At 41.7% G+C, this 11,752-nt stretch overlaps 1 non-coding gene across 1 annotated transcript; it reads left to right on the top strand.

Annotated features, from left to right (window-relative positions):
• LOC101674812 lies at positions 1 to 9,501 on the top strand. Its single transcript, XR_006603026.1, has 3 exons — positions 1 to 82; positions 4,589 to 4,641; positions 9,384 to 9,501. It is a non-coding gene; the product is annotated as an uncharacterized LOC101674812 (transcript).
• Positions 9,502 to 11,752: the final 2,251 nt, after the last annotated feature.

The raw sequence follows: 11,752 nt of genomic DNA, 5'->3' as shown, positions 1-11,752 counted from the left end.
GTTTTTAGTAATGAAAAGAAGGAATGAATACTTCCAGAAGCAGACGCGTCAAAGACATGATCAAATGGACAAGAATCGAAGGGTAACTATCAGTGCTTTCAATTTTATAGCTCAGAGTCTCTGTAGTTTTTTAATATCATTTGCATTTGAACAGGCTTTTCTTTTTGAAGCGGCTTTCCTGGTAGTTAGTTTTGACATCTGCTTGTACTGGTGATTACTTTAATACATTGTTAAAGCCTTTTTATCAACAATAAGCAAAATCTTTTTATCAGCAATGTAGGAAGAAGCCGTGTATGCTGCACATGTCGACTTGACATGAGTCAGGTATTTCCAGCTTTGTAGTATAATTGCTTGCAATAGGTTTCTACTTCTGTTACCCTCATTCTACCTTACTTTATTGAGCTTCTAAGTGGGCACTAGCCACAAGGGAGATAAGATGATACAGGTAAGACTTTTTTTATTTTAAAGATTTTTATTTCTTTATTTGACAGAGAGAGAGAGAGAGTGCACAATCAGGGGGAGTGAAAGAGGAAGTAGCCAGGTTCCCTGCTGAACAGGGAGTCCAATGCCATGCGGGGCTCAATTCCAGGATGCTGGGATCATGACCTGAGCCAAAGACAGACGCTTTACAGACAGCCACCTGGGCGCCCCACAAATTAAACTTACAATAGAATGTATTACTTTTTTTTAAGTAGGCTCCACAACCAACATGAGTCTTGGACTCACGACCTTGAGATCAAGAGTCCCACGGTCTACCGACTGAGCCAGCCAAGTACCCCTATAGCATGTGTTATTTTAAATACTCTTTACAATCTTTAAATATTCTTTACTATCCCTAGGGTACTGTCTTTATTTTATTTATTATTTATTTGCTGAAGTTCTATGAATAGCAGTTACAAGAAATGCTGTCTATTGATTAAGCCAATTAAATCTATTTTGTGGGAAACTTCCATCTTTAATACAGAGTCCATGTGTTTCATGTAAGTATTTATTTATTTATTTTTAAAAGCTTTATTTATTTAAGTAATCTCTACACTCCACATAGGGCTTGAACTCACAACCCTGAGGTCAAGAGTCACATGCTCTTCCAACTGATCCAGCCAGCTGCCCCTGACATAAACATTCTGTTGAGTAGATTTAGCTCCTACATAAAATACCTAATACTTATTCTTACACATGGTACTCTGGTATTTTTCCCAATACTTCTTTACCTATAGGAAAAGACAGGGTATCTTAAATGACAGCATGTAAAGTGTTCTAGCCTGGGTCTCAGGGACTTGGCTTCCCTTCCTGGTTAATCTGCTTACTAGCTGCATGTATGACCTTCTCCAAGTCACCTCCTCTGCTCTCAATATTAGTTTTCCCCCCAAGAAATAAGATTAGAATGAAGGACATCTATGAGATAGCTAAAGAAATCTAGGTGGTGTGGTATGGTGACTAATGACAGGAGCTTTGGACTCTCGTTTGGATGAAATCATATCTAATCAATTTCAAGATACACATTTTTTTTCAGGTTTTAATATCTCTGAAATCAGGTAGCGCCTTACATTCAATGATATACCATAGTTAAATTGAAAAGCGTTAAAGGATTTCTCAGTGATATGTAAAATGACAGCCCATTTTATAACCAAGGTGTCATGGTTATGTCCAGCTGAGGAAGCCCGAGGCAGTCACTTGGAGCCTGTTTTCTCAGCTATAAAATGGGAATAATATTGCTCTCCTACTTTGCAATGAGCCACCTAGGTGCCCTATCAACAGATTTTCAACGCGAAGTAAAAATCTCCGCGAGGGATGCCTGGGCGGCTCAGTTGGTTAAGCGTCTACCTTTGGCTCAGGTCATGATCCCAGGTTCCTGGGATCCAGTCCCAAATCGGACTCTCTGCTCAGTGGGAAGCCTGCTCCTCCCTCTCCTTTTGCCTGCTGCTCTGCCTACTTGTGTCTTCTCTCTCTCTCTCTGTCAAATAAAATAAAAAATTTTAAATCCCCATGAGAATATAGGGGCAAATATGAATATTTTAAAAGTAGGAACAAAATCTCTAATAGGCTTCCATATAGACACAGCTACAACCTCCTAAATGTTTCTGTTTATCCATTATTTCTTGAACATGACTTCAGTTCCTACCATTCTAATAAGATAGAGGTGGTCCCAAGGTACCAACCAGCTAGGGAGGTCAGGGAAGGCATCCAAGAGGAGAGAAAGTGTTTGCCTTGGGTCCTAGAGGCAGAGTAGAGTTAAGCAAAGCAGAAAAGGTAAGAAAGGCATTCTAGTCAGAGGAAACATCATGTACAAAGGAATAGAAGCGAAAAAAAGCCCAGCATTTTTGGCAAACCTCAATTAGCTTCGTTTGACCAGCCTGCAGTAGTTTTCCAAACTTTATACTGCAGCGTACTAGCGTTTTCAAAGCAGTGCCCTAGGGGCCAATGAAGGCAGTTTTGCTTTCCTGTATTTTGCATATCGGGGTACCTAAAAAGACTTTGTTAGAACTCGGTAGTCTACCACTTTAAAAAAAAAAAAAAAAGTTTGAAAAAAATCACTGAGCTCAAGTGCCAAGTGTGTGGGCAGAGCTATTGAGAGGCAAGTGTGAAGAGGTAGAGTGTCAGGGGCCCGATCACGGAGGGCCTGTGTGCCATGCTAGAGTACGGATTTTATATCGAGGGCAGTACAGAAGTATTGGAAGACCTTAAGGAAGGAAATGGCATTAATCAATTTATTTTAGAAATAATTACATGAGCTCAAGTCCCTTTCTTTTTTTTTTAAGATTTTATTTATTTCTTTGACAGAGAGAGAGATCACAAGCAGGCAGAGAGGCAGGCAGAGAGAGAGGGGGAAGCAGGCTCCCTGCTGAGCAGAGAGCCCGATGCGGGGCTCAATCCCAGGACCCTGAGATCATGACCTGAGTTGAAGGCAGAGGCTTAACCTGCTGAGCCACCCAGGCGCCCCAAATCCCTTTCTTTTAATAGCTTTGAGTTGTAATTCCTGCTCCTTTCCCCCTAGCTCCATGGCTCCTATTCTCATTTCTCCTTTTTTGGCTTCTATACTACCCTGTTAAGCTCCTGGGTAATCTGCTGTGATTGCCACTAGTTTGGATGTAAACTGTACCCCCATTCTAGGGGCATCCTTATCCTTCTTTAGTTCTTGTCAAGGACCCTATTAACTAGTGTAGCCATATGTGAGGCTCTGTTTCGCTCATGGAGTCATTGCCCTTAGACACACATGCATCTTGACTTCAGGGCTGCCTTCGTAATAGGTTTAGTTACGAACACTAATATGTGCTTCCAACTTGAACATGAACTTTCCAATAAGAGCATATTTGACCTGTAACCACTAACACTGAGAAATACCTTCATGTGTTATGGTCCTTTTAGAGCCTACTGGCTTGATGGACTTTTTGGCTGCTATTACATTGTTTGTAAGGCTCTTAGTACCAAATCTGCTTGCAAACTAACTGTGGTTAGGATCGCGTATAAAAAGAGCCGAACCACTAAATACCAGCTACACATAACTGGACGCACTGAAACCAGCTCAGCTGTGGAGTGATCTGGACCAATTAACATTTGAATGGAATGTTTTCATTATGCTTTGATTAGTTTCATTGACCACATGTAGGTGCAACCTGTGTGATCATTTACAAAGTCATTACAGGCATAAGGGATTTAAGCTAATTATTGGAAAAAATCCTAACTTGCCCATGAAATGGCTGATTAGGATACAGGTTAGATTTTCTAAAATTAAGTTATTAGGATAATACAGTTCTCTACCTCACTTAGCTATCTTTTTAGTTTTGTGGGTTTTTTGGTAGGTTTTATTTTTTTTTTAAAGATTTATTTATTATTTGTTTGACAGAGAGAGAGAGAGAGAGAGATCACAAGTAGGCAGAGAGGCAGGCAGAGAGAGAGGGGGAAGCAGGCTCCCTGCTGAGCAGAGAGCCCCATGCGGGGCTCCATCCCAGGACCCTGAGATCATGACCTGAGCTGAAGGCAGAGGCTTAACCCACTGAACCACACAGGCGCCCCTATCTTTTTAGTTTTTTACAATTTTTTTTAAAGTAATCTCTATACCCAATGTGGGGTTCAAACTTAAAACCCCTGAACAAGAGTCACTGGCTACGGATGGAGCCAGCCAGGCATTTCCCCCCACCCACCTACCTTAGTTACCTTAAATGCAGTCGAATCACAGTCTTATTAAAGAAAAGTTATAAGGACACATTGGTGTATTTTAGCTACAGTTATTATCTTTCTCCTGATCAAGACAAGTACCATGGGGATCCAGACCACATCTAGATCCTAAAAATTTTCTTCTGGGTCTCCACGAGCTATAAGGCCTTTGGGAAGACATCTGACTTTTCTGAATCTTCATTCCCTAATTTGCTATCTGAGGGGGTTGGACTGCTTGATCGCCAAGGGACCCCTGGCTTTGACATTCTTACATCTGTGAATAGGGGAGGAAAATCTGCAATTGAATGGTAGACTGAGGATCAAGCAAAGAGAATATTGTTACAGAAAATGTTAATTGAAGATGCAGAAAATAAGCACCTTGTGCTGAGGACAGAAGGCTTTTGCATGATTTGTTTCAACTTTTCCCATTTAGATGTCACCAGAAGATGACCACAGCGTCCGTGAAAATGATCGAAGACATGAAAGGTAATTGCTGATAGACATCTGCACAATTAAATTTTGTTATTCTTAGGGGGAAAATGAAACAAAAACAAATACAGATAACTTACAGCAAGGGGCCTCTGATTCTGAACAATCCATAACAATTTCTGTTAACGATCCTAGTATAGAACCAGAAAATTCCCGAGTAAAACTGCCCGGCTTGATTTTATGTTTATGTTTGAGATTTCCATGTTTCATTTTGCTACGGTGAACATAAATGTCTTGAGGTTGTATCCTTTCTACTTAAAGCATGCAGGAATTATCACCCTGAGGAATTCGGTGCCATGAAGATTCTTCCTCATTTTCAGTTTTAAGATTAAAGCCCTCTGCTCTTTATAATCAATGCCAGACAATCAATGCCAGACATACTAAGTAAATTTCAGTGTTCCACATGATCTTAGATGTAAGCATAGAGGACTTTGCCAGGGGAAGTTATCAGGAGCATTTGCATAGCCTTTTAGAGCCATAGCTGTGAAAGGAAAAGTGCTGTTATCCTCTCTTCAAAGGGGGTCTAAACTAAGGACATCTGTGGAAGGGTTGAAATAGCTGTGGACATAGGAGCGGATTAATTATAATCGATGGCATTTACTGAGGGCCTGTTATGTGCTAGGCACTGTGCTAAGCGCTTTCACTTTGTGCTATAATTTAATCCCCAGCAATCCCGTAAGGTAGGTATGAACATTTCCATATTACAGATGAACAAAATAAGCTCAATAGGGTATTTAACTTCCTCAAAACAGTACAACTACTAACATAATTCAAATTTTGAATGATATATTCAAATTTGGTTTGTGTGGCTACAGAGCTGTAGGCTTTCTACTCTTCTTTATTTTTTAAAGAGACTTTTATTTATTTATTTGACAGACAGGGAGAGAGCAGCAGTAGAGGGGGGCAGCAGACAGAGAGAGAGGGAGGAGTAGGCTCCCTGCTGAGCAAGGAGCAAGGACCCTGGGCTCATGACCTGAGCTGAAGGCAGATGCCTGATGACTGGATCACCCAGGCGCCCCTCAGACGTAGTTTCTTTTTTTTTTTTTTAAGATTTTATTTATTTATTTGACAGACAGAGATCACAAGTAAGCAGAGAGGCAGGCAGAGAGAGAGGAGGAAGCAGGCTCCCTGCTGAGCAGAAAGCCTGATGTGGGGCTCAATCCCAGGACCCTGGGATCATGACCTGAGCCGAAAGCAGAGGCGTAACCCACTGAGCCACCAAGGCGCTCCTCAGACATAGTTTTTTATAACTCTCTGGTCATATTTGAGTTCGCACACATCTCTGTCAGATATGACATTTCAAAACAAATATGACATTTCAGTCAATGTCTTGGAAATATAACCGATGTTTCTAATTGTGTCCTCTTACAAGAACAGATTTTTTTTTTTTGAGATTTTATTTATTTTTTATTTTTAAATTTTTAAAAAGATTTTATTTATTTATTTGACAGACAGCACAAGCAGGAGGCACAACAGGCAGAGGAGGAGGGCGAAACAGGCTCCCCACTGAGCAGGGAGCCTGATGTGGGGCTCAATCCCAGGCCCTGGGATCATGACCTGAGCTGAAGGCAGGCGCTTAACTGACTGAGCCACCCAGGCGCCCTTATTTACTTATTTATTTATTTAGAGAGAAAGAAAGCCTGAGTAGAGGGTGGGGCAGAGGGAGAGGGAGAGAAGCAGACTCCTCCTTGAGCGGAGAGCCCTGGGGGGTAGGGAGGGTGCTCAGTTCCATGACCCAGAGATCATGACCCAAGTGCAAATCAGGACTCAGATGCTTAACCAACTGAGCTACCCAGGCGCCACTCTACTCTTCCATAGTGTCTCTCCACCAGTACAGGTAAAGACAAGGTTCAATTCTTTAAAAGCCTAGCATATTAGTTTTCTATTGCTGCTTAAAAAAAACACCACAAACCGCTTAGAACAGCACTCCTTTATTATCTCAGCGTCCTAATGCTCAGATGTCCAGGTACGCTGGGCTGGTTTTTTACCTACGGCCTCCTGGAGCTGAAATCCAATTGCTGGCCCTGGGCTGTACTCTTATGTGGAGGCCCTAGGGAAGAGTTCACTTCCAAGCTCGCTTTAGTTATTGGAAAAATTTAGTTCCTGGAGGTTCTAGGAATGAGGTTTCTGTTTCCCTGCTGGCTGTCAGCCACGGGTCACCCTGCTTCTAGAGGCAGCCTGAATTCCTTTTCTTGTGGGGCCCTTTCCATCCTCAAACCAGCAACAACATGTCATGTCCTTCTCATTCTTTGTTGTTGTTGTTGTTGTTTTTAAAGATCTTATTTATTTATTTATTAGAGAAAGAGAGAGAGAGAGAGAGAAAGCACAAGCAGGGGAGCCCGATGTGGGGCTCGATCCCAGGACCCTGAGATCAGGACCTGAGCAGAAGACAGAGGCGTAACCCACTGAGCCACCCAGGTGCCCCCAAAGGCAGACATTTAACCAACTGAGCCACACAGGGGCCTCCTCTTTGTTTTCTTTCTTTTTTTTTTTAAAGATACATATTTATTTATTTATTTATTTTTAAGTAATCTCTACACCCAACATGGACTTAAACTCACACCTGAGATCAACAGTCCATGCTCTACACTTGAGTCAGCCAGGTGCCTCTCCACTTTGAAACATCCGGACTTCTTATTTTACCCCATCTTTTGCTTTTCTCATATGATTAGATTAGGCCAGGCCAGATAAATCAGGATAATCTCCCTCTTTTTAGTCAGTTCACTGATAACTTCAATTCCATGTACAAGGTCTCTTTTGCCATGGATGTGATTTCTCATCATATTCACGGTTCTGAGGTGACACTTTGGGGATCGATTTTGGAATTTCGCCTACCATATCTAGAATATTACACTTACCCGCTTTTCAGATGAAGACTGTAATATATTCTGTGTTCAACAAATCAAAAAAACATGTCCACGGTCTCTGGAATGTTGTCAAAGAAAAGGAAAGAGAAAGTATAACTAAGAGTTAATTAGCAAACCAGTATTTATTTAATCACTCAATGCACTCTCTCTTTTTGCCAAATCAAACACGGGTTTTGGTCCAGTTGGGTCCTCAGAGCAATAGTATTTATAACCAGAAAAAAAGCAACAGTGAAAACAACACCTGACTTACTTAAAACTGCGTACAGGGGCGCCTGGATGGCTCAGTGGGTTAAAGCCTCTGCCTTTGGCTTGGGTCATGATCCCGGGGTTCTGGGATTGAGCCCTGCGTCGGGCTCTCTGCTCAGCGGGGATCCTGCTTCTCCCTCTCTCTCTGCCTGCCTCTCTGCCTACTTCTGATCTCTGTCAGATAAACAAATAAAAAAAAAAATCTTAAAAACTGCTGAGTACAGCAGCTTAACTAACAATATCAAGATAACCACACAACAGTCAGGCTTTTGTTGTTTTCTACGTCTCATAGAGTATGACTACATGCTCTGGTCTGAATGTTTGCATGCCCCCGAAATTTATATGTTAAAATCCTGATGCCCCATGTGAAGGTGTTAGGAGTAGGGCCTTTGAGAAGTGATTAGATCCTAAGGGCAGAGCCAAGCTGGATTAGTGTTTTTATTTTTTTATTTTTATTTTTATTTATTTATTTTTAAAGATTTTATATATTTATTTGACAGAGACATCACAAGTAGGCAGAGAGGCAGGCAGAGAGAGAGGGAAGCAGGCTCCCCACTGAGCAGAGAGCCCGATGCGGGGCTCAATCCCAGGACGCTGAGACCATGACCTGAGCCTAAGGCAGAGGCTTAACCCATTGAGCCACCCAGGCGCCCCTGGATTAGGGTTTTTATAAAAGAGACCCCGCAGAGCTCCCTGGTCCCTTCTACCACAGGAGGCCATAGCTAGAAGTTAGCAGTCTCTAGTCCAGAAGGGGGCATTTATCAGAACCTGATCGGCCCGCACCTCAATCTTCGACTTCCCAGCCTCCAGAACCATGAGAAATAAATGTTTGCTGCTGATAAGCCACCTAGTCTTATTTACTTACAGTAGCCCAAACAGATGAAGACCATCCTGAAATAACAGTAAAGCTTCTTTGGCGTTTAAATAGAAGCAAAACTCATCGAGTGGTTTTGAAGTAACAATATAAAAGAGGCTAGATTAAGGCACGCTGGTGATTCTCTTGGATACTATGCAAACATCCCTAGTTTCAATACTTGGAGTCTTTTTTAAAAGAGATTTCTTTATTTGAAAGAGAGAGCGAAAGTGGGGGCAGGAGCGGAGGGAGAGGGAGAGAAAATCTCAAGCAGACTCCCCACCGAGCACGGAGCCTGCTGTGGGGCTCCATCCCAGCACCCTGAGATCACGACCTGAGCCAAAATCAAGAGTCAGGTGCTTAACCAAATGAGCCACCCAGGTGCCCTAGAATCTATTTTTTTTTTTTTAAAGATTTATTTGTTTATTTAAGAGAGAGAAAGTGGGGGAGGGGCAGAGGGCGTCTTAAGCTGTGGAGCGTCTATGCACGGAGCTCCACATGGGGCTTGATCTCACCACCCTGAGATCATGACCCTGAGATCTCAACTTGAGCCAAAACCAGGAGTCAGATGCTTAACCTCCTGTACCCCCAGGAGAACACAGTACGTGGAATCTTGATACTAAAAGGAACTTTGAGGATTCTTGAGTATACCTTTTTCATTATATAGCTGGTGGAAAAGAGACCTAGAGAGGCTAAATTGAAGGGCCCAGAGTTGCTCATCTACTTAGTGCCTGTCAAATATATTTTTATTAAATATTATACTTAATTGACAGAAGCACGAGACGGACTAAAACTTCAGCTTCACTTCCAACAAGTAAAAATACCTCAACCAAAAGTTCCCAGCAGCAGGCCAGAGGAAAATACCTGAAACTCAACTTTCGAGCGACTGGTAACCAGGTAAATGTAATAGAATTGCAGCATAAGTTTGCCCATGGGATGTTCAAGAATCCATGTCTATGTTAAGTACATAAAAGGGTTATCTTTTGTTTTTTAAGATTTTATTTATTATTTGACAGAGATACAGTGAGCGAGAGAGGGAACACAAGCAGGGGGAGTGGGAGAGGAAGAAGCAGGGTTCCCGCTGAGCAGGGAGCCCGATGCGGGGCTCGATCCCAGGACCCTGGGATCATGACCTGAGCTAAAGGCAGACGCCTAACAAGTGAGCCAGCCAGGTGCCCCAAGGGTTATCTTTTATGTGTAGGAAAAAAATGGTTAACCAAAGCCTATCTGGAGCCCTTTAATATAAAAGAAATGTCTTCCCTGTATTTCGCGTTTGTGAAAGACCTGAAGGTCAAGAAACTAAGCTGACCTCCATTACATTTTGTTAAAGTGAACTCAAGTCAAATGAAGATTTAGCTCCGTCCACTGTGCATTTACGTCTGCAGTGGCCATAAAGCTCAACAGGGTTCCCACCTGCCAAGGAGTCATTCTGTGCATACTAAAGAAAAAACAAAAGTGAGAACGAAAACAAAACTAAACAAAAAAAACAATGTATTTTTACAGATTTTCACAGGAGGGGTTGAAATCAAAAGAATGATCTGCCAATTTTCGACTTTCGGTTAGCAATAGGTTAAATTAACCAGAGCACCCTCTTCCATTCGTATTCTGATTAATTATGTTCCACATAAAACCAGATGACCTAGACATGGGAAATAGGCAATATGTAATATTGGAGAGATGACCTCCGCCTCAGAGCAGTATCAGTCTGGCTTCTGACTTAGGTTTTGGGGTGGTGTTAAGAAGCTATTTCTTTCTTTCTTTCTTTTCTTTTTTTTAAAGATATTATTATTATTATTATTATTATTTGACAGAGAGACACAGAGAGACAGGGAACACAAGCAGGGGGAGCGGGAGAGGGAGAAGCAGGCTTCCCGCCAAGCAGGGAGGCCCATGCAGGGCTGGATCCCAGGACCCTGGGATCACAACCTGAGCTGAAGCTACCCAGGTGCCCCTAAAAAGCTATTTCTTAAGATGGAGAGAGAAACTTAGGCTCAGTGGCAGTCTATATAAGGAAGACCCTGGAAGTTAAGTCTCCGGAGATCTCTGAGGTATTCCAGATGGTTAAGGACTAATAATACCAATTGGAAGTCACTTAGCCCTAGGGGGTGTCTTCACAAGGCAGATGACCAGACTCCTGGGCATAAGTGAGGCATTTAATGTCCACTGCATAGAAGTAAGCCCGCCCCTCATTCCGCTGTGGAAGCTTACCCACTTACTCTGTGGACAATTGTGTGCTTTCTTTGTTACCTCTTCAATTAAAGCCCTTTGAGGACACTGTTAAGCCTAAGAACCCAAGAGCTGGTTATACCATAGATCAGGCAAACTCCTTCATGATTTTAGGGTCACAGAGAAGAGCTCTATGAAGTCTCTTCAAACTCATGGTCTTGCTCTGGTCACTCCTAGCCTTCTCCAGCTGTCCCTTCCCTATCTAATTCAATAACCAAGTTCCCTGAGTGTTTTTTAACATTCACCCACTGAAGTCATAGCTTTTCTTTCCTTCACAGACTAAGCTTTCACTCAATGAAAGATTCTCTAAGCTAAAAATGAAGAAAATGCCAGAATCAATCATCAGTTCTGAAGACCCAAAAGCCCTTTCCTCTTAAAAGTTGGCTGTCAACAGGAATATCGTAGTGAATTAATGCTAGAGCCTAGATGCATTGTTCCAGTATTTAACTTTTTGCTGCTCTTGTTAATGTATTTCTTTCTTAAGTAAGCTTTGATGCGAATAATCTGTAACAAGTGTTTACCTAAAAGAAAAAAAATGTTTAGTCTGTTTGCCGAAAAGAACAGAAAGATGAGTAAGAAGTAGGAAAGATGATTTGGAAGGAAAGCTGTTAGGAAGAGAGCTATGTTTTCAGAACGACGTGTCTTTTGAATATTAAAGAATTTGTTTCTTTGGTTTAATTTGTTCCTTGAGCTCTAGAGCCCACATATGAATCCCAAGTAGACTCTCTTTCAACAATAGAGCAAAATTATTGATAAGTATCTTTTGTGATAAATAATCTCTGCCTCAAAAGTTAGTAAGATTGAATTCTACTCTTTATTAAAAGGACAAAATTGTATCCAAGACTTTTCTTTTCTTTTTTTTTTTTTTTGAAATTATGCTTTTGTTTTGGACATGAACTTGTAAGAATTTCAAATT

Source organism: Mustela putorius, unplaced genomic scaffold (genome assembly GCF_011764305.1).
Source record: "Mustela putorius furo isolate JIRA1106 unplaced genomic scaffold, ASM1176430v1.1 tig00003901_pilon_pilon_pilon, whole genome shotgun sequence".
Classification (NCBI taxonomy): Eukaryota; Metazoa; Chordata; class Mammalia; order Carnivora; family Mustelidae; genus Mustela; species Mustela putorius.
Note: the sequence above shows the minus strand (reverse complement) of the source record. Positions and strands in the feature narration are given on the sequence as shown.